The 23,743-nt window shown below is 32.8% G+C and overlaps 2 long non-coding RNA genes across 2 annotated transcripts; one reads left to right on the top strand and one right to left on the bottom strand.

The window, feature by feature from the left end:
* Positions 1-5,470: 5,470 nt before the first annotated feature.
* LOC123668683 lies at positions 5,471-7,643 on the bottom strand. The gene is made up of 2 exons (XR_006745620.1): positions 7,371-7,643; positions 5,471-5,859 (listed from the first exon to the last, which is right to left on the bottom strand). It is a non-coding gene; the product is annotated as an uncharacterized LOC123668683 (long non-coding RNA).
* A 10,991-nt stretch (positions 7,644-18,634) lies between these two features.
* Positions 18,635-19,910, top strand: LOC123668956. The gene is made up of 3 exons (XR_006745646.1): positions 18,635-18,809; positions 18,969-19,055; positions 19,454-19,910. It is a non-coding gene; the product is annotated as an uncharacterized LOC123668956 (long non-coding RNA).
* Positions 19,911-23,743: the final 3,833 nt, after the last annotated feature.

Here is a 23,743-nt window from a genome sequence, read left to right as displayed (position 1 = left end):
ATGGACAATACACATGAGTTCACGCCATATTTGGCGCAAACTTGTGGAGGCCTATGTCCAGCAGTGGACTGTGATAGGCTGAAATGAATTACATCTCATTACTCACGATGCAAAGTGCTTTTACAATGGTCATTAGTGATAATACAATAGAAAACGACATACATGAACTAGATACGGTGGATTTCAAAATCGAATTTTATGTTAACGTCGAATAAACGTATCTATATGTATAATTTAATATAATTTTTGGTAATTAAAGCAATATTACGATATTATAAATACATTGTTTCATTTGTTTCAGTAAATCCCTGTGGTGTGCTTCTTTTTTGCATATGAGAAAAGCTATCAACCAGTACATGTTAAAAGGAACCACTTGCAGATTTTCTTAATTATCTAGAAAGTTTAAGAATATTCAGACCAAATTGGTATACACATACTTTAATTAGTAATTTATCCATGAATTTAAATAAAATATATATTAATTTTGCTTCATCTAACAGAGCTGCACATGTTTTTGTAAATCCTTTGCCCCATAATCTCAGAAGTTCGTTTTTGCTGGTGGCTCCTTTTTGCATAAATACGGACAATTATAAAAAATATAAACTTTTGCGTTGCGTAATGCGTTGCTCATGCGGGCTTCAAAAAATTGTTTTTCTCACAAAAGTTGCACATGAATAAAAATGGAAATAATCGTGTTTGCTCGCAAACGAAAAAAAAACCAACTTCAATTACATCGACGAGTAGTACAACGTAGATCGACGAAAAAATAGTCAAGTAACTACGCGTTATCAAAGGTTACTCAAAAAGTAGTTATCAGGTCTCAATAAAATTTATATGTGACCACATGACAAACATCAGCTTTCGATTAAATTAAAAATTATTAAAATCGGTACACCTAGTAAAAAGTTATTGCGGATTTTCAAGAAGTTCTCTCGATTTCGCTGGGATCCCATCATCAGATCCCGGTTTCCTTATCATGGTACCAAACTAGGGATATCTTCTTTCCAACAAAAAAAGAATTATCAAAATCGGTACACCCAGTAAAAAGTTATTGCGGATTTTTAAGAGTTTCCCTCGATTTCTCTGGGATCCTATCATATCAGATCCTGGTTTTCTTATCATGGTACGAAACTAGGGATATCTTCTTTCCAACAAAAAAAGAATTATCAAAATCGGTACGTCCAGTAGAAAGTTATGTGGTATAATACAACGTAGGTCGACGAAAAAAGCGTCAAGTAAAAACGCATTTTCATCACGCATCAACACACGCTCGAAAAGTAGTTGTTAGATCTCGAATAAATTTAAATGGGACCAATTGGCACACACCACCTTTCGATTAAAAGAAAATTTGTCGAAATCGCTCCACCCAGTCAAAAGTTCTGATGTAACATACATAAAAAAAAAAAAAAAAAAAAATCAGTCGAATTGAGAACCTCCTCCTTTTTTGAAAGTCGGTTAAAAATATAATCGCACTAGGGAAGTAAAGAAATCTAGTGTCGAATTGGGGTTTTCTAGGTTTGGGACCGCACGATTTTCCCACCTTACTAACTATTATAACCTTAAAATTTTTTATTGCCTGAAAATACGGTTAAAAGGGTATTTTCTAAAAATCAATTTTAGCTAGATCAATTTATCACCCCCGCACATTAAATTTCATGGAAAACGTTGGACCCATTCAGATTATACATATATAAAGAAGAAGCTTCTCTAGAGTAGGCTTTAACATCAACCATGGAAGTATCGTTGCTTTTGCGTAAAATCGTACGATATATTATGAACATTTCGCCTCATATTTCACCTATTTTCATGCATCACGAAAATAGGAATTATATGGTGTTACAAACTGATTTAATCACGAATTGTGCAATGTATTATCGCGTTCATACAATTTATGAAATAGAATAGAAGATACTCGTACAAACGTGTTTTTATCCGACTTCAAATAAAAAGGAGGAGGTTACACAATTCGACCGTATATATAAATATATAATATTTTTTTAATGTATTGTCGGAGATAACTTTGTCGCTTATGAACCGATTTTGATATTTATATTATTTATTTTTTTTTTTTTTTTTTTTTGTTGGAAAGGAGATATCCTAAGTGTGGTACCATGATAAGGAAACCAGGATCTGATGATGGGGTCCCAGAGAAATCGAAGGAAACCCTTGAAAATCCGCATTTACTGGGTGTACCGATTTTGATGGTTTTTAATTTAATCGAAAGCCGATGTTATCATATGGTCACATTTAAATTTCGTCGAGATCTGATTACAACTTTTGGAGTAATCTTTGATAATGCGTATTTATTGACTATTTTTTCGTCTACCTACGTTGTATTACTTGTCGATGTAATTGAAGTCGGTTTTTTTCCGTCGGTTTGGTTGTATATACCTGTCTATATATATATATTAGATATATTTTATTAGATGCCGCGTTGGCGCAACGGTTACAGCCATGGATTGTACCTGTTGCGCTGGCGGTTGCGGGTTCGATCCCCGCACATGACAAACATTTGTATTGGCTATACAGTGGTCTGGGTGTTTGTGCAGTCCTTGTGGGTCCCAACGTGCCTCGGAGAGCACGTTAAGCCTTCGGTCCCGGTTGAGTTCCTTCGGATAGTACAGAAGCAACACAATTTGAAAAAAAAAACGTCGTATTTTATATATATTTTCTAGTTCCTAATTTTTTTTTTTAATTTTGTTGATTGGTTTTTAATTTAATTAAGTACATATAAGTATTTAGGAAATTTAGTATTATAGAAAATAACACATACCGTAAAATAAAACAAATCAAACAAAATAATAATAATAATAATAATGATTCAAACTATTAAGTGAAATAAAAAAACATGTGTCTTTATTTATTTTTGTCGACAGTATAAAATTACATAAATAATTTAAAAAAAAAGTTTACTAGTAATATTTTAGTTTTACAAACGTCATATTAAACAGTGGTGTGACTGATATTACATCACTTCCGTTATATATTTTTCGTACGGTTTTAGTATCACATTTTTTTTCTGTTCGGTCGCCCAGCCAAATGTCAAGCCTGCCTAAGGAACTTCGTTCCAATAAATATAATACAGATACTTTTAGTTTCAGAACGTTTTAAGTACTATTTATACTAATTGACTACTAACTTAATTTAAATAAATAAAAAAATAAAAGACATGTAACCGATTTGGAAACTTTAATGTCTCTAACTTAACTTTTAAAGTCTCGGCCCAGCGGATGTCTCTTGCATAAACTATGAATCTTATTTTATGTATCTTATTCTACGTATCTTAATCTAAGGAGGATGGACGAGTCGTAATTATAACTAGATAGTATTCAAGAAATAAAATAATAACCAAAATAAGTCATCATTTTAGGCTTTGATATCCATTATCATTTTATTCTTCATACAACCTGAACCCCGAGTCAAATATTGCACTCGTTAGGTAACTACTTGTCATATTATTCTACGGGTTTTTAGGGTGTACTTAATCCCTGTCACGGTTGCGTGCGTTAGCGATCCCGTGGCGTCCCACAACGAAGATGAGGGCACCGGTGGATTTTAGTGGGTAGTCTGGCATTGCACCTTCCGCCGGGAGCCTCACACTCCCGTCGCCTGCGGGGTTTATCCGTAATTTCCAGCGGTAAAAAAAATAGAAAAAATGGTGTACTTAATCCCCCCCTTGTAACTTAGGGGTATGAAAAATAGATGTTGGCCGATTCTCAGACTAACCCGATATGCACACAAAATTTCATAAAAATCGGTCCAGCCGTTTCGAAGGAGATTGGCAACTAACATTGTGACACTAGATTTATATATATACTAGCTGACCCGGCGAACTTCGTATCGCCTAACAGTGACTTTTAAGTATTATCACAAATCTTTTGTATGGGAGTATAGAAAAGTGTTGTTTTTAGACTTTTTCAGGAAATTTAAAATTATTTTTTTTTAGAATTTTTCTCTCCGTAAGAACCATTCTCGTACTTCAAGGAACATTTTAAAAAAAGAATTAGCGAAATCGGTCCAACCGTTCTCGAGTTTTGCGCTTAGCAACACATTCAGCGACTCATTTTTATATTATAGATGTGTGATCGGTCATAAGAAATACCTCCAGTCTTAACAAAAATTTTTCTGCTATCATTTTGCATTAATTGACAAATTGCAAAGTAAGGCATACTAATCACTGAGGAGTACGACGATTGACTCCACGCAATGTTTCAATGTTTCAAGGCGAATGTCAAGTACTGAGTACACAGCAGGAATTTCCTGCTCAAAATATGGAGCAGCCCGACTGGAGTAGTACCTCGACAGAAGATCACAGCTAAATAATACTGTTTTCAAGCAGTATTGTGTTCCTGTTGGTGAGTAAGGTGACCAGAGCTCCTGGAGGAATTGGGGATTGGGTCGGCAACGCGCTTGCGATGCTTCTGGTGTTGCAGATGTCTATAAGCTACGGCAATCTCTTACTATCAGGTGAGCCGTACGCTTGTTTGTCGACCTAGTGGTATAAAAAAAAGTAAATCCGCTTAATTTTTCGCTTGCCATGTCTATTTAAAACTTTCATTTTTTTTCTATGTCGTGGATGCACTTCATTTATTTATGTACATTCAAATATATTTCAATAAAACTTGCACATCGTACATTACTAAAATATTCGCATTTAATTTATAAAATATTATAATATTATATTGGTACATTTATTTAAGTTTAAAGAATATTAATTTTCTCGTTGAAAACACACTGTCACTTGAGAAACTATCAACATATTGTGGGTAAAAATCAAAAAATTTACACAAGCATATCCGCACTAAGCCCGTAGTATACGACGAGAAGTTGCCGAGAAAGAACTATCTAGAAAACATCTCATCGCGCATGATCAGAAAACTTGATACGAGAAAGCCTTGACAGTCTCCCGGAGAGTCTCTCGACGTTAGCTGCATATTAACTTATTTGAAGAACACTAAACAAGCCATGGATAGATCTCCAGTATTTAGAGTAAATTTAAGTCGGTATCGAAGATTTAACGGTGCTTCCGTCTATTGTTACCTGACTGGCGCGAGGAAACAACGGGTGTTCTACCTGAAATATCGGATAAAAACGATGTTTGCTTTGCCCGGGAATTTTTGTCTGCGCGCCAATGGGAACCTGTTGCGGTCGTTCGAACCACTTGCCGTGCTGGCTCCTGGCGATGTCATAGAGTAAGGATGTTGCAAAATTATTTAAAAATGAGACCTTTTTCATATATTTCAGTTCACATAATTAAGCAAAACCCACATTAGTAAATAGCTGCAATGACTCTGAACCCAGCTCCTCAGTGATTAGTTTAGGGATGGAGGAGACACGTGGGTGGTAGGTATGGTACACCTATCCAAGGAAAAAGGTGATATTCACAGAAATATAGCAGACTTGCTTCACTAAAATGTTTGTTTATTCTTACTGAGGGAAATTATGATTTGGAATCTAATAAAACACATCATAATGTAACAAATTAATTTAATAATCTCAATATTATTCAGTATTAACTGGACCAAATCGGCCTGTAAATTCGTCCACTTGGGGATAAAGATAACAGACTCCATATAGCAGAGTGTATTAACTATCTCGAGCCACCCGGCTGCTTCACTGTGGGTCAGTGGGTAAGCTGAGCACTATGAGTAACAACTGCTATTAGTTTCTTGTAATAACAACCATAACCAACGATTTTGCATGTACTCTGCAGCACAGTGAAAAGAGTGGGTAGTGACAGATCATAATATTATTATCTTATATATATGGTCTTCGGCTCTACACTACAGTTGTCACTGAAATAAAAGTTTCACACTCGATGGTCCCCTAGTTACATGGACGCCAATCCCGTGTCAGGGTCTGAAAACACACAATACACAAGTACACAGTTTCAGAGCACAACATACAAGAGTGTGTCCTAGACAAGTACGGCAAATACCACACCTGCAGCCATTAGAGCCAACACATTCTCTAGTGGTTGTACATAGACTGTGGCACTAAGTTCTGAACCTGTTATAAATATTATAAAGATGACAATTGAGTTATAGAATTAAAGGTTTATAAGATAGTAAAATTCAACTCAGGGTAGGTAATAAAATAAAACTGCAGGTAGCACTCGGTGAGGTGACAAGTTATTATTGTGTATAAGAAAAGCAAAAATAAGTTTAGTTTATGGTAGAATAGATAATCCTGTATTATTTAATTTCTAGGAATTAAAATAATGAAAATGATTTGTTATTAACACAATGACCTCAGGTTGTTAATGATTAAATTTAGAAGCTTGTTATATGTGAACGATCTACTTTATTAAAATTATTAAATTTATATCATTTGATAACATTTGAAAAGGAATTTAATTGTTATGTTAGATAAAATTACTCTTAAAATGGTATGAACAAAGTGTAACCAAACTGATGAAAATTGAAAATATTCGGTTTACAGAATAAATAAATACAACAACTAGTCAACACAACAACTCAGGCGGTCTGGGGTTTCGATTCTCGCTCAGGACCAATATTTGTCTGTCTGGTTTAGATGTCTGTCCTTGTCCTTGTGGGTTCCCCACCATACCTCGGAGAGCATGTTAAGCTGCCGGTCGTGGTTGTATTATAAATACCTGACAGTGATTGTTACTCACAGTAGGGAATATAACCCACATTGGAGCAACGTGGTGGATTGAGCTACAACCCTTCTCCTACATGGAGAAAGAGGCCTTGTCCGTCAGCGGATGTTACAGAATGAATCGTGACCAAAAAACATCAAATACAAATCTTAACACTACTCATTTAATTTTCAGAGTCGTACCCCTTGAAGGACACGAAGCAGATAGGAATATGGAGTCAGTGCAGTCCGAGGAGAGAGCTGGTCACTCTGAGCATGTGACTGATGTAAATGAAGATACTGCTCGAGTATCAGGAACGAACGCGCCACTCCAGGCAAATAAAAGGAAAGCTTCGTACTCTGCAGTCCAAGTAAACGAGGCTCTACAGGCAGATCGAAACGAGCTATTCGCTGCGAGGCTCAATGCTTTGGGGGCAAAGATCGCGGCGGTCGAGGATGCTCTACGTAAGGCGATGAATGAGAAATATTCAAAAATTTCGTCACACCTTACGAGGCACTAGGAGTTTACGAAGTGTGACAAGGAGTGGAGAGGGGTCCAAAATATTTTTTGTGACATCCCAGTTTAATATAAAGCATATCAAGGCTGCACAACCTCTTTAACGACACCGACGATTCCTATTTTAATCACTCATTTAACACGTAGAAATAATTGTTTTATTTTTATCAGGTAATATTATTTGTTAAAAAGCAGAGCGTATTATGCTAAATAACCAAACAAAATTGATCTTGTACCTACTAGTAGTACTTACGTAGGTATTTTCTCAAATCCAATTCCTAAGTCGTTGTTATTTCTGTCATTGCTTTGCTCCAGGTTTGCTCTTTGAAGTTTGAATAATTTTGACATTAGGTCAAATGATGTGCGGTATTTATTTTTTATATAATTAACGTCTGAGAAAACCTTTACACATACACATATTGAACAAAAACTTCTTAAAAACCGTAACGCAATTTGGTAGACATATCAGATTTAGCTTGCTCGGGCCTGGCGTTGAGCAGCCTTGATATATGTATATGATTGTTGTTAGTATGAAATTATTTTTTTGAAAAATAAAAAAAAAACCGAAACTGATGTTTTTTATTGACAAATAATAATATTCATTACAATTTGTAAACTCTGGGATTTGAGACATTTACGTTATGGTAATAATTCGCCAATAAATAGAATGATCATCATAATATATATTATCACTCTAAGGTAACGATGTAATTGTAATTCATTTTCTTACAATGGGGAAAAGTTTGGAAATCATAAGAAACAAAAAAGATTTAAAGGGAACTTAGTACATACTTACAACATTAACGAAGACTTCCCGAGATATGTCCTAGGAAAAAAAGTCTACAAGCAGAATTACAAAAACAGCAAGAACAAGGTAAATTGCAGTGCTAAAGTAATAATAATAAATAATAAATAATAAACATTAGGTGCTGCATAGTTTAAAAAGTCTGAATGTCGAGTGCAAACGGCCGAGTTATTAGAGTAAACAGAAATGCAGTATTTCGCAAACAATTCGCATATTTCTTTTCTGCTAGATGCCTCATAAACTATAATTCACGGTGCTAGGAATTGCTACATTTTTTTATCTTGAACATAGCTCCAAAATGACTTTATATTGCAACACAGGGACTCCTCAACCCACAGACATATAGTGCCTCAACCATCTGCAAAATGCCACTGATTTGATACTTACATCGTTGTACGCAATCGCATAAAAATACATTGCTTCACAGATTACTGTGCATTTTACAAAATTACACAAGAAATAGAGAAATCAAAGTCTCCTTGCAGATATAGATTCTAACAATTACATGGCCACGTAGGCTATTGGAAACAAAATGTTTGAAAAGAAAGTTGAGGGCAGACGAAAATTTATTCAGCTGCCAATTTTTAACCGACATCAATAAAATGAAGAGGTTACTCAATTCGACCTATATATTTTTTTATAAATATATATTTTTTATGTATGTTCGGGGATAACTCCGTCGTTTATGAACCGATTTTGATAATTCTTTTTTTTTGTTGGAAATGATGATGGGATCCCAGAGAAATCGAGGGAATCTCTCGAAAATATGCATAACTTTTTACTGGGTGTACCGATTTTGATGATTTTTAGTTTAATCGAAAGCTGATGTTTATCATATGGTCATATATAAATTTCGTCGAGATCTGATTACAACTTTTGGAGTAATCTTTGATAATGCGTATTTACTTGACTATTTTTTCGTCTACCTACGTTGTAGTACTTGTCGATATAATTGAAGTCGGTTTTTCTTCGTTTACCTGCAAACACAGTTATCATTGTAGTAAACTATTTTATGTCACTGCTTTTGTCCAATGCTGCAGTAGAACGGTTATTTAGTGACTTAAAAAATATTAAAACAGATAACTATAATAAGCTCCATAATGAAACAGTTGGATCAATCTGACTTGAAAGGAAATGAACATCTTTGTACAACTAATGAAAAATCAGTTCTAAATACCACTCCTTAAGTTTGAACAGTCTAATGCAACTGCAAGCGATTCTAAAAAAAATGACTAAGGATGGATAAAGCATGAAAGTATAATTCAATAATAATAATAATTGTTTATTTGTAAGAACATGATGTTGCAGTTGTACAAGATTAACATTAGTATAGTCCAAACATTGTAACACCTGCCGTTATTAGGTAAATAATAAACCGGTGTTAAATTTATTAATTTTATTACAATTACGTACAATAATAGTTTAAGCCGGTATGCGAGAAAAATTTATAAAGAGACGTCGTATAGAGCCTACTTATGATTCTGCCACTTAGGAATTGTGGGACTACTCCCTTGGTACATCCGTGGAACAAGGGCGAGGGACTCCGCGTCCAGATGGGTGAAAGCAGCAGCCGTGTAGTCCTCGGAGAAAACGAAAGAGTATTCTACGTGACGTGGACACTCCAGGCTCGTATTGTCAATTGCGGAGCATGGTCCCTGGAATTTACAACCTCCGCCTTAGTCCACTATCCATATTACAAGTCTGGAGTCAACGTACGCCCCAAGAGGAGCTCCCGCCACCTACCGTGGTAGCGGAATTGTCGTGGTAGGGTGACAGAACATAAAATAATTAGAATTAAAATAAAATAAAAATAAAACAATTCCACCAAACATTACTTAATAAATCTTATAACTAACGTTTCTAATTACGAAACAAAGATTTTTTTTTATTTTAAAGTTGAAGGTATGCAAAAAATAAATATATTAACTGTTTAAATTACGAAACATTAAGCTAAATATTCTAAATGATAGCTTAACAATTATTATGTGAATATTATTTAAAACTAACATATGCTGTACAGAATGGCTAAACAAAGCATTCATAAAAATAACATGGTTTTAAAGCGAACAGGTGTGATATTAAAACTTACCCTAAAACGGGGATTTCTCCTATGTATTTCTAGCTGATTATAATATTGATTATTATAGATTCAGGATCCAGTTAATATTATTAACATGTTACCAAAATGAAGTAGTTACGTTGTAGCAATAGTGTCGCATTCTAGCCCCAAAGAATATATAAAGCACAGATAAAGGTGGGGATGGACAGTTACCATCAGGGCGATTAATCATCACTACATAGTATAAAACAAAGTCGCTTTCTCTGTCCCTGCACATGTATGTACGCTTAATTCTTTAAAACTACGCAACGGATTTTGATGCGGTTCTTTTTAATAGATAGATTGATTCAAGAGGAAGGTTTATATGTATAATAACATCCATTAAATAGTGGAGAAATACTGTTATTTTTGAGTTTTCTAATGTTATGTCGTAAATAATTATTTTTTTTTTCGCTTAAATTGCAAACGCAGGCTGAACCCTACGAGATTTATCAAAATAATGTACTAAGTATTGTACACAATGAAAAGGTCTACAGAAAACTCCGCGATGGTATATACCTATCTCTTATGGATATCCCACAATAACATTTTTTTGTCATTTACTTTTTACGACAAATAATGGCTAATTTTCGAAGCGATTTTAACCAATACAGCATTAATCCTTATCCAATTAAATACCTTAAATATATATTTTATTTAATATAGATCTATATGGCCCTTTACAGCAAATGATTTAAATGAATATTTTCGAAGATATTACAGATTTAAAAATCGCGGTACGTAGCGTTTGCGGCGGTTCCGGCCGGCTTTTACTCTAAGTTAACGCGTGCGGGTCACGGGCAGTAAGTAATGAATAAATCAAAACTACTGGATCGATTTTAATCATTTTTTCAGTGAATGGCATAGGCTATAATTATATTTTATACCCGTGCGAAGCCGGAGCGGGTCGCTAGTAGTACATAAAACTGGGGTAATAGATACAATGATACAAAATCACAAAGTATTACATATACTTCGTCCCTCTACAAAATAAACTTAGATGCGTTTATTAATATTTTTGGATTATAATCGTAAGAAAAATGACAACTATAAATAAGAGATGGCAGTTTGGAAGCAATGTTCACTATAATTCATATACCTATAATAAATGGCGCTAAACACAATCGCAACTAATTTGTATTGAGTTGAATTCACACAATACAAAATTACAAATTACAAATGTCTGCTAATTTCTGACGCTTGCGCCGGATTTTTGCGATATTTTGGTTATTTTCGTGATCTTTCTGTGTTATGTTATGCGTTTGTTATTGAGTTGAGCTAATATTCCTCCGACTAATTCATATTTGTGACCAGAAAGTAATTTTTTGTGGCTGTGTCTTCAAAATTGAGATAGGACTCCAGTGGAGTATATAGCTAAGTTTGAGATAAAAGACCCTTAGTTTAAGAATCATGTCATCGGATAAGCACTGCTGCATTCCTGGGTGCAAGGACAGCAGAGGTATGTCACCATATCACATTTTAGTAGCCAAATCATGAATCTTGAGACTTTGTATTGAACGCAATTCACAATTACTTTTCTATATTTTATAAAACAAAATGTTCAGTTTTCGTATATCTTTAATATAAAATCCAATTTGTTTCGACGAATATAATGTTCCATTTTTCTCTTTCAGTCAAACATGTTTTTTATAATTCCAATATTTTTAATTAAATTAACTATTACTAAAGGAAACTGATAGAAATATAAATCAATAATTGCATAATTAATTTCAGACATACATGCAGTTCTTCATGGATTTCCGAACCCTGAAAAAGATAAATTACGATTTAATACGTGGTTATATTAGATTGGGGGTGATATTTTGGAACTTGAAAATGCACACATATTTAAGTATCATCGAGTGTGTCTATACACTTTGAAGAAAAATATGTATGACGCAATGGCAGAATAAGCAATATTGCAGTTCCAACATTACATTTACCAGGTTTATTCTTCAAATAAGTAATGTTACTTTCTAAATTATAAGAATATAATTACTAATAGTAAACATATTTATTATAATTCCTAGACTTAATCAAATTAAATGACTTTCATACCATTATAAACCTGTTGACCACATTATTATATATGAGTGGCATCTGTTGCTTTATTTAACTAATTACAAAACTAAAGCATATGAGCAAAATTATTAATGCAGTTATTCCTTGATATTTTTTTTAGGTTTCAATCGAGTATCACAACCAAAGTTACCATGTGTTGGAAGAAAACCTTTGCAAGAACATGTAAATCAGCGAAAAGGAGTTTCGCGTCCAATTTTGATAAGTGTTTACTAAAATTATAACACAATTGTAATGCTCGAAATATATCTCTATCTAACTCCTCTAGCCACTACAAATGGGTAATTTTGCAAAATTCTACCATACCATGTTCAATCTTTACATATCATATCATAGGATAATTACTTAAGGTACATAGTAATAAAAACATTATTAGCTAAATTTCATTTATCAATCCCTGAAATAGACATAATATTAAAGAATAAAAATTAAATATACCTATACATAACTATATGTATATCGGTATCACAAAGGCTTAGTTCTAACTATAAACTACAGATGGCGCTAGTTTCTTCACGACCCTTTGTATGGACCAAGATTAGGTTCATGAAGTTGGCACCCAGAATTATGAATTTATAATTTATGATAATTTAGTTTTACTTAATCGTTTGCGCGTTAAAATTTATGAAAAAAAGGATCAGTAACATTTGTTTGCGTGTGTCCTCGTTTTTGAGAAAAATCAAAATCAAAATTGGGTGCTACAACGCCAGCACCCAAAAATGAAATCCACTTTTGGCTTAAAAATGGCAGTATTAAATATTTTTATTTATACATATCGACTGCGCATGACACGCGCAGATGGCACCCGAAAAAATGAATGAGCTATAATAACTCAATAATAAATTATTTATATTAAAAAAAAAATATCGGGAAATAATCAATGCGTTCCACTACGCGAATCCATATTGAATTAACGTTTTACTCCAATCCACGCGCGGACATTTAGTGAAATACGCCCAATAAGTTTTTTTTTTTTGGAGTTTATGGCCTGGTATTTGGACCTTTAGGCCAAGTCTTTAGTATTTTTATTTGATTTATTACACACCCAATAAGTCACGCCGCGTTGGCGCAGCGGTCACAGCCATGGATTGTATCTGGTGCGCTGGCGGTTGCGGGTTCGATCCCCGCACATGACAAACATTTGTATTGGCCATACAGGTGTTTGCCGTGGTCTGGGTATTTGTGCAGTCCTTGTGGGCCTCCCCACCGTGCCTCGAAGACCACGTTAAGCCGCCAGTCCCGGTTGTTTTCATGTACACTTGATAGTGATCGTTACTCATAGTAGGGAATATATCCGCCAACCCGCATTGGAGCAACGTGGTGGATTAAGCAGAGCTAGAGCGGGTGCGTATGTACAAATACCTTGGTGCTTGGGTAAATGAAGAATGGGATTGTGGGCAAGAAATTCGGACCCGGATTGAAATTGCCCGAGCAAGCCTTAAAGGATGGAGAAGGTTTTGTGCAGCCGCAAACTATCCATAAAGCTCAGACTAAGAATACTCCACTGCTGTGTCTGGCCAGTAGTGTTATACGGTTGCGAGGCATGGACCTTGAGAGCTGACACCCAGAAGCGTCTAGAAGCTTTTGAGATGTGGTGTTACCGCAGAATGCTCCGTATTGGCTGGACACAGAAAGTTTCGAATGTGAGAGTACTCCAGCACGTCGCCACTAGCCGGATGTTACTGCAAACCGTCAAGAAGAGAAAAGCCGAGTATTTGGGCCACGTCTTGAGACACGAGCGATACCAGCTGCTCCAAATTATAATTATGGGCAAAGTAGAGGGCAAGCGACGCGTTGGAAGTAGAAAAAAGTCCTGGTTGCGCAACATCCGCGAATGGATGAAGATCGCCAGCGTGGAAGAGCTGTTTCGCTTGGCACGAGACCGCGAAAAATTCGCTGAGCTGACGGCCAACCTCCAGTAGTGGAGAGGCACAAGAAGAAGAAGGTAGATTAAGCTCTGATCCTTCTCCTACATGGGGAAAGAGGCCTATGCCCAGTAGTGGGATATTACAAGCTAAAGCGATAAATTCATAATTCTGGGTGCCAACTTCATGAACCTACCAAGATTAGTCTCTATACCTGTGTATACCATAGTACTCTAATTTTCATACGAAGTGGTGCGATCTGTTTTATGATTCCGATAAAATGTCAACAGATAATAATTTAAATCAAAATCAAATGGGGCCTGGGGGAGAGCGGGAAACTTGAAAGCGCGTGGTTGTGTTTTTTCTTGCTACTATTACAATTACTTTAAATATAGTTTAGAACAGGTGTAAAGTGTATATATTTTGTTATTTAGTATTAGATTTGTTTTGTATTTAGTTTGTTTTTCTTCTATTTTTGGTAAGTGTATGTAAATCTTTACTTTATTGAATGAACGAACCTCCGGACCCGGGTGGCGGGAATGATTTTAATTCACAATTTATTTCACAACCTAGCCATTTTATTACTATAGAATACGATATGTATATGGAATATATAGTATAGAAATTGACCACTCTATGATTATAAAACTACTTTAGAGATCTCGTCTTCATAAAATTTGCAGACACTGTAACAAGAAAGTTAAAAAAAACGCGGGAAACCAAAAAGTTGGTTGTCATTGTTCGAAGTCTGTGAAATCAGAAAAGACTAATAAAAATGAAATTTCGATATATCGATATTTCTTAGATTTGATTTCATCGACTTTGTTTTTAAAAGAACATCATAAGTCGGCTCAAAAATAATTTACAAAGTTTATAATTCAGTATATTTGTTAAACAAATTAAATTAAAAGTGTATCAAAATGTAAGATTTGAAGTAATTATTGTTCAATTTTAATAAAACAATAATGCGTACCAATAATATGTATATATAAATTCAGTAGAGTTTAAAAAATATTCTTTGTTTTATATGTTATTACGATTATTATACACTAAAAGATTGATTATAGAAGCAATTCGTTCAGATGCTATAGATTAGCTAGCTACATATATACTAATCTGTGCTATAGATGTAGCAGAGGAATCAAATATTTGACAGCTATTTCGGATAGCACACTTTTTTTATATTTTATCTATGATAGCACAAGAGTGAAATGTTTACTTGATGTCATAGATCAAGTAAAAAGAATAGATAACGCACTTAGAACAAAAAAGTGAAGCCACTTTTTTAAATATGTGTGAGTGAGTGAAGTGTTGACACTTTTTAAAAAAAGTCCCTGAAAATTTAATTAATTTAATTTTATTAAATAACACAATTAATTTAATATAGGTAAAATGGGTATGCGAAAATAAAAATCTGTTTATAGTTTTAAATATATTTACTCCTTTTTTGCTTCAAATTGTTAAATAAATCTATTGCAGCCATGTTTTGATTTAATGAATTATATAAATCTGTGTCAATGAAAATTGCGTTTTTAAGTAATTGATGATTCCTCTGAAGGGCAAGTTCCTGTTTAAAAGACGTCTTACTCTTTGCTGTAATGATTTAATTTTTTTACATTTTTTTTTTTAATAAAGATCCTGCTTTTTTAACTTTTCTCTTAGTTTATGTTTCCTAGGTGTATCAAAGATTGAATCTTGGTTAACGACTAATTTAAGACTCATCCGGTAGGTCCTAGAACACAAAATTCAACATTAAAATACCTAGTAGTAAGTAGTAGTATATACGTGATGGTACTCTGCGAAGTCCACGTTTTGTACCGTACATGTCAGCTTTATCAAAATGGTTTGAACAAACCACACTAGATGAGGATGGCTGTCGTTGTAGATCATTTCAGCTCAGTCGCACAGCAGCTACCTATTCTATCTATCTCCTATTAAAATATTCGTTGGAAACCTAAAATCATGATATTTAGTTGTAAAATATGTGTAGTTAATTCACAAATTTCAAATTTAATTACAGACAAAAACGAGTTAAAAATTCATATTGACTTCAATTTAGGTAAAAAATAAAATCACACGATAAAAAAAAAACACAATAATGATGTCCACTTTCTACTTGATTATTTTTCTATGATTGCCTACAATTTACTTACCCGCATTTTGCGCTAATGGAAATAAAAATTACTGGTAACACTCCCTCGGTACGTCATTTCGGGGCATAGAAATTATAAGTTCCGAATAACCTCAATATTATTTTGGAATAACAAAAAATATAAAGTTTTGTATGTATTTACGTGTGAAACGATATTACTTCAGACTTTTTGTTCACTTTGGTATTGTTTTTGCACCATTTAATTACAAAAGAACGGCATTTTATAGGCAAAGTTACTGTACGAGGCCTCGTGAGATACTAACGAAAATGAGCGTAGTTTGATGCATATGTGTGCGTGAGCGCGTGTGTTTACTTGAAGGAGCCGAGTTTTGTGGCTTCACTAACAACAAAGGCCGCGCATTATCTACCTTTTTTTACTTCATCTATGCTTGATGTTTACTCATAGATATAGTAAAAAAAAGTAGATAATGCGCGGCCTTTGTTGTTAGTGAAGCCACAAAACTCGGCTCCTTCAAGTAAATACACGCGCTCACGCACACATATGCATCAAACTACGCTCATTTTCGTTAGTATGTCACGAGACTTCATACAGTAACTTTGCTTATAAAATGCCGTCTTGTGTGATTAAATGGTGCAAAAACAATACCAAAGTAAACAAAAAATCTGAAGGAATATCGTTTCACACGTAAGTACATATAAAACTTTAAATTTATTGTTATTCCAAAATAATATTGAGGTTATTCGGAACTTATAATTTCAATGTCACGAAATGACGGAGAATGACGGGAGTGTTGCCAGTAGTTCTTTTTTTCAATACCCCAAAAATGTGGGTAAGTAAATTGTACGCAATCAGAAAAATAATTAAGTAAAAAGTAGACATAGTTATTGTTTTTTTTTTCTCGTGTTATTTTATGTTACATAAATTAAAATAAAAAAATCAAAATATATTTATGAATCATTAACTCGTTTGTTTTATGTTTTAACTTTTTACAATTTTTGAGTAAACTAGGTACCCATATTTTACTATCAAATTTCATGGTTTTAGGTTTCCAACGAATATTTTAATAAGAGGTGAATGGGTAGCGGCTGTAAGACTGAGAAAATGACCACGATTATGCTGGCCATGCGCATAAAGTCAATTTAATACGATTAGTGATTGAAAAATATTTGAACATAAGACTACATCATATTATTAAAATGCAAACAATGACGATGACTCTGAGTTCTAAGCGACAAAAATTTAAAAAACTTATACAACATAAAGGATTCTAGGTTTAAGAAAAATAGTTAAAAAAAAACCGACTGCAAACTGAAAAGAGATAAACAGAGGGGATAGGAAGTGTCCATTCATACGATTATCTTACGAATATATTTTTTTTATTATTCTACCGATTTTTTGTTTTATTTTTAGTAAATTTATTTAAAACTATAAACAGGTTTTTATTTTCACATACCCATTTTACCTATATTAAATTAATTGTTTAATAAAAATTTTAGGGACTTTTTTTAAAAGGTGTCAACACTTCACTCACTCACACATCTTTAAAAAAGTGGCTTCAGTTTTCTGTTCTAGGTGCGTTATCTACCTTTTTTTACTTGATCTATGTGTTTACTATCAATCAAAGAGTAAAATAACTTGCATACAGCTATCAATCCAAAATTTTAGTGTATTTAAAGACCTTCAAATATTCGGTTGATCTTTAACAAAAAATTCATTGGCATTAGACAAATTTTTCAAGAGCATATCTTCATGTCTGTCCCATAATGATGAAGTTGTTTCCTTTTCTCTGCGTGGAGAAGTGCCTACGAAAATTAAATTTCGTTTTAGGATAATTACTACTAATATTATAAATGTGAATGTATTTGTCTGTTACGCCTTCACGCAAAAACTACTTATCATCATGAAAATTTGTACATATATTCTTGGAGGTCTAAGAGGTAATATAAGATACTTACTTTTTATTTAAAAAAAAAAAAATTACGAAAAATAAAATCTCTCTACTTATTTAATGGCTTCAGTTCGAGTGAAGCCGCGGGTAAAAGCTAGTATGTAAATAAATAAACTAAAAGAGGAAAAAAATAATGTAGTGTAAATAAAGTTCAGTAGATTAAGTTGATGATGTTCTAGTTTAAATAATTGACAAGAAAAAATAAAAAATAAAAAGTTACTTAAAAAAACGGGTAAGGTTTAGACTACACGATTGAAGCGTTATAAAACATAAGTCTCTCTCTTTCTACTTTCATTAACTTATATGCCCCTCTTAACTTCCGTTTGCCTCGCCCGATCACACTTTTCGTAACACTCTCATCACTATTTCCCAGTTTACCCCCCAAGACAAGCTTAAGAAGTTTTACTTCAAAATATCGAGTGTCCATATTTAAATTTCAATATTGAACAATCGATGTATCATCCAAAAAAATATTAAGTAGTAATAAATCAAAAAATAAATATTTCTAAATAATAATATCGCTATTTCAATCAGTATCAGTAAACAAACAACTTCTAAATGTAAATTTCAATTTCAGATGTTCCATTCCATGTTTTCCCAGATCCAGCCAAATGTCTTGAGCGGTTTAAGGCTTGGGTCATATTTTTGGTGGAAAATTGAAAACACCTCATGATTATGAAGATTGTAGAAAGAGGAAACTTTGTGACATTCATTTTACAAATAAAGACCACAATCGTAATCATCGGTTAAATACATTAGCAGTTCCATCTGTACATTTACCTAGTAAGTTACATTTTTTATTGCCTCTGTGTATGTATTAAAAGAAATATGTCTAAGTGGTACCATAAACTTTAAAAAAATATTGCTGTATGTTTGTACATTAATGAATACCACTATAAAACAACAATAAAACCTGCATTTATAAATGTTACTGTTTTTCAGGTAGGATTCCTGCTATTACACAGCAAGAAACAAATATAAGCTCTGTTTCTGAAAGTTTATCTACTGGGCCTTCAACTTCTTTCACAGGTAATTTATATAAAAAAAAAAAAATATGTATACTTTTTATATAAAGAATATGCTGATTCTAAGTCCTTTAAAACATGTACCATTATTTACTATTACAAACTTGAAATTAGGCACAGAGGTAGTTTATAGTTAGTAGACGTACCTTATGAAAGGATTATGTGACAGGACTGGTTTAAGGTGGTCTTAGGGCTTACGTGAGTCTGTATGAAACTTACTTAAGGTGAACCATAAATGTGGTACAAACGGGTCATAAATTATTGTAATGAAGCTGTGGGCAACTACTAGTACCTGTAGAAAATATATTTTTAAGTACCTATGTTTTAATAACTATTCTGAAGGGAGTAATATTTTTAACATTAAATAATGTCATTATTGATAACAATATTCTTTCATTTCAGTCAATGCAACCTGTTATGAGGCTGAAGCTGCCATGCTGGAGCATGATTACTGTATCACATATGATAAACCATCTGCAAATCGTAAATATGGCTGTAATCCATAAAATATTTTATGTATAAAAATAATAGAAACGTAAAGGAAAACATTAAATTATCCATAAAATGTAATTATAATACTATTCATGAAGTTTATGGTGACTTAACATTTTTAGAAATACTTATTGGTAATATAATTATTGTCAACTACGGAATGCAATGAAAGGTTGAATGCAGTGACTTAGATACTAGGTTTTCTATGAAATTAGCATTTTATCCTATATCTATATAGACATGTGATAGTCTGCCAACCCGAGGGGCTGTATCCCCTTCATTGTGAAAAGAGACCCATGCCTAAATGTGAGTTATATAAAAGGTTTGTAACCATATGGATGGTTAATAAATATAAATTTTCGGCTCATCTTTCTTTCATTGAACAATGCTAGTATGACTAATCATTGTTTTTCTGTTTTACAGGTACGAAAAAAGGCATAAAATCTTTAACAGATAAGAAAATTTGTAGTTTGCGATCCGAAATTTCCAGACTGTGAAAAAAGGGACAAATCTTAAAGCAAGATTAAAATATGCTGCGAAGCTGTCCAAAAATCCTTTGTTCTACAAATTTACTAAGGACATAAGGACATGGACAAGGCCTGCCAAACTTTTTACGCAGATGCAAGTATTTCAACATCCAACAAAACCAAAAGGTATACTACTGATGAAAAAATACTGTGCTTATCAATTTACAAAAAAAGTCCCAAATGTTATGATGTTTTATCATAATTCTTTACTTTGCCATCAGCAAAAGCCATGAAACGCCTGTAAACGCCAAAAATAAAAATTAAATCTGACATTAATACCATATTGTTTGAAAAAATTAAAATAACTGTTGCTGATAAAGACATCTCTGATTATTTATGTTCATTGATTTTTGATGAAATGGCAATAACACCACAAATTCATTACAATACACTAAAGGATGTGTTGCAAAGTTTTGATGAGGAAGGAAAAAAGTTTGCCTATCATGTTGTATTTATGATCAAAGGTATAAAAGTAAACTTTAAACAACCAGTAGCATACTATTTTACTTATAGTTTTAACAAATATAAACTAAATTTTTTTATTAAAATAGTAATTTGAAATGTTCAGGACACGGGACTTATTATTTTGGGTAAAGAGTGGCGCCATGATGTCATACAAATAAACAAAGCTTGATACCTTTCTACGACGTTCCCCACCTAATAAAGGGAATAAGAAATAATTTAATAACTAAAAATTTGAAATACAAAATTAATCAAGGAAATAATAATGAAATGGGAGTATTTGGAAATGCTTTATGCTGCAGACAGATCATATGGAGAACTGCGACTTGTACAAAAAATTACTGAGAACAAAAATGACCAAAATGCGAGTAAAAACAGCAGTACAAACATTTAGCCATAGCGTTGCTGTGGCTACAGAACATTTGACAGGGCGGGGTGACCTAGCTATAGAATGTCGCCAAATGAAAGAGTTATTCTATTGGATAATTTATTTGATTCCATGAACTCCAAGTACCTTTCATATCCCAAATGGCAAAATATACAAAGGTCCTATCAGAAGGAATTCACCTCACCATCAGCTCTGGTTACAAGCTAAAAATGGCTGTGTAGACACAACAGTTCCATCTGTAAAGAACTTCATTAAAACAATTGAGGGCATGGAAACATTATGGACAGTTCTTTCTAGACAGTATTCATTTGACACTGTGCTAACTAGACATTTCAACCAAGACCCAATAGATTTTTTTTTTCGGAATATCTGAAGTTATGTGGTGAGAAATAATTCACCAAGTAGTATTTCTTTTGAAGGAACTTATAAAGCATCGTTAATTAATAATTATAACTCATCCCCATTCGTTGAAATCCAATTGTGAGGAAGATGCAAATGCATGCTTACAAATATAATAATAATAATAATAATAATAATATTTATTTCGGGACTAGCCCATATAGTGTTAGTAACAATGATGCTTATAGTCTAATGTTAGTACAATTACATTTAAATAATTAAATAATTACATTTTAATAAATTTTGAATTAACGATAACTGTAATAATATTTCTTAATAATAACAACAATTTTAAAACAACTAAAATGTGCATTCCTTTTTTAAATATTATATTAATGTGAATTATAATTTAATTATTAATTTATTTACTTATTTAATTTAGATTTTTTTTTTAAGATAAAAATATAAATTGTGATTCTGATGTTCCCAAAGGTGAAGAAATAATTATTAACTACGAAACTTTATATGAAGATCATATTGTAGCTGATGTAGCTCAAAGCAATTATGTATGCAGATGGGTTTTGGAAAAAATTCTTGAAAGTTTGGTTAAAAATTTGTAAAGTATGCAAAGCGTCATTGATAGCTACTATAGGGGCTGATAGACGTGCGAACTCGTGCTTACTCATTCTGTATTGCGATGTTGTCGACAGAAGAAGCTTTGTATTATTTAGGAATTATATCGTATCACTTATCGAATTGTATCGTATTACGAAATTTAGGATATTAATGTAATGACCTTAGAGATAGTTAATTAATCGTGACATCTAAGAAACATTTCAACTGTGGTAATATTAATTATATAGTTTTAGGAAGAAATTATATCACATATTAATAATGTATAAATATTTAGGAATAAATTATAACATATATTAATAATAAAGTATAAACAATTTAATAATTTTTTCTTTTTCAATTATATTAATATTGGTTGTATAGTTTTAGGAACAAATTATATCATATATTAATAATCTATAAATAATTTAATAATTTATAAATAATTCAATGATAAATAATCTACAGTTAATGTTAAAAATATTGTAACCACATTAAGAGCCATTTCACAAAAATCGGTAACAATCCGCGAAATTGTAATATTTTGACGTCGTTAATCTCAGTGTTGGATGCAATAATGTAATTTATATTGTTGAAATATAATAGAGCAACCTTTGTTGTAGTCCATAGTCAGATCAGAATTTTGATTTATATTGTGTGTATAAAATTATTAACCTTTTCATCAGCCTCCTCCCTGGGTAAACGGTCGCAATGTATACTTTGAAGTCCTACTTTTCAATAACCTCTACGTTGAAACCATTTTAAAAAAATATCATAATATGTGGAATATAATTTTGTTGTCCACTATCATAGATTTTTATTCCATTTGTATCTCTATTAAACGATAAAAAAAATTTAAAGTTACGAATATTTTCCAAATAAGTACAATTTTAAAAGCGATATTTCTCTTAGAAAACTAAGAAATTTTAACGAACTATCTTCATCAAAGTAAACTTACATCATTAAGGAATACAAAAAAAAAAAAAAATAATTAAAAGATGTAATTATTTTTAATACATTTTATATTAAATAATAAAAAGATAGTATATATTGCCACGCATCAAGCCCGGTAAATCAGTCGAGCGCTAGCGCTCTTAGAGGTAAGGTCCACGCCAAATTCTGCGCAGCCGTCTCTTTCGCTCACACGCGCCAAGCGCCTGTTGTTATAGCGGATAAAACGCATTTGATACTTTCATAATAAAATATAAATAAAATAAACATATTACGAAAATGACTGTAAAATAATATAATGATAATTTCTGTAAACAAATGTATGATTTAATTTTCTTTTCTCACACTATCAATACAAATAGGCATTTCAATCTGTTTGTCTTGTTATTTGTTAATTAAGATGTTTGTCGGTGTCGATGTCATTAAATATAAATAAATAAATATAAATAAAAATCATTTATTTCTATAATCTTAAGTACAAATCATCACCGAGTCTTCCCAGTAAGTAGTCAGAGACACTTGTATTGGGAATGACTCGCTACCTCCCTTACGGACGACTAAGACTATAGTACACTTAGCATTTTAACATTTTAAACTTTAAAATTAAACTAAGTGTAAGTGTTCTGTGTGAGTGTGTGTGTGTGTGTGTGTGTGTGTGTGTGTGTGTGTGTGTGTGTGTGTGTGGGTGTGGGTGTGGGTGTGGGTGTGGGTGTGGGTGTGGGTGTGGGTGTGGGTGTGGGTGTGTGTGTGTGTGTGTGTGTGTGTGTGTGTGTGTGTGTGAATACACAGTCTTATCTATGATTTTTAAGTAAAGCTAAGTAGAGGATCATTGTACGTCGTATGACTTGTGACCAATAGCAGCGGTAGTGAAAAAAGAAAAAAAAAAAAAAATTATATATTATAAACTGATTTTGGCAATAA

The sequence above is a fragment of the Melitaea cinxia genome, chromosome Z (assembly GCF_905220565.1).
Source record: "Melitaea cinxia chromosome Z, ilMelCinx1.1, whole genome shotgun sequence".
In the NCBI taxonomy this organism is placed as follows: domain Eukaryota; kingdom Metazoa; phylum Arthropoda; class Insecta; order Lepidoptera; family Nymphalidae; genus Melitaea; species Melitaea cinxia.
This window is presented reverse-complemented; position numbering and strand designations above follow the sequence as displayed.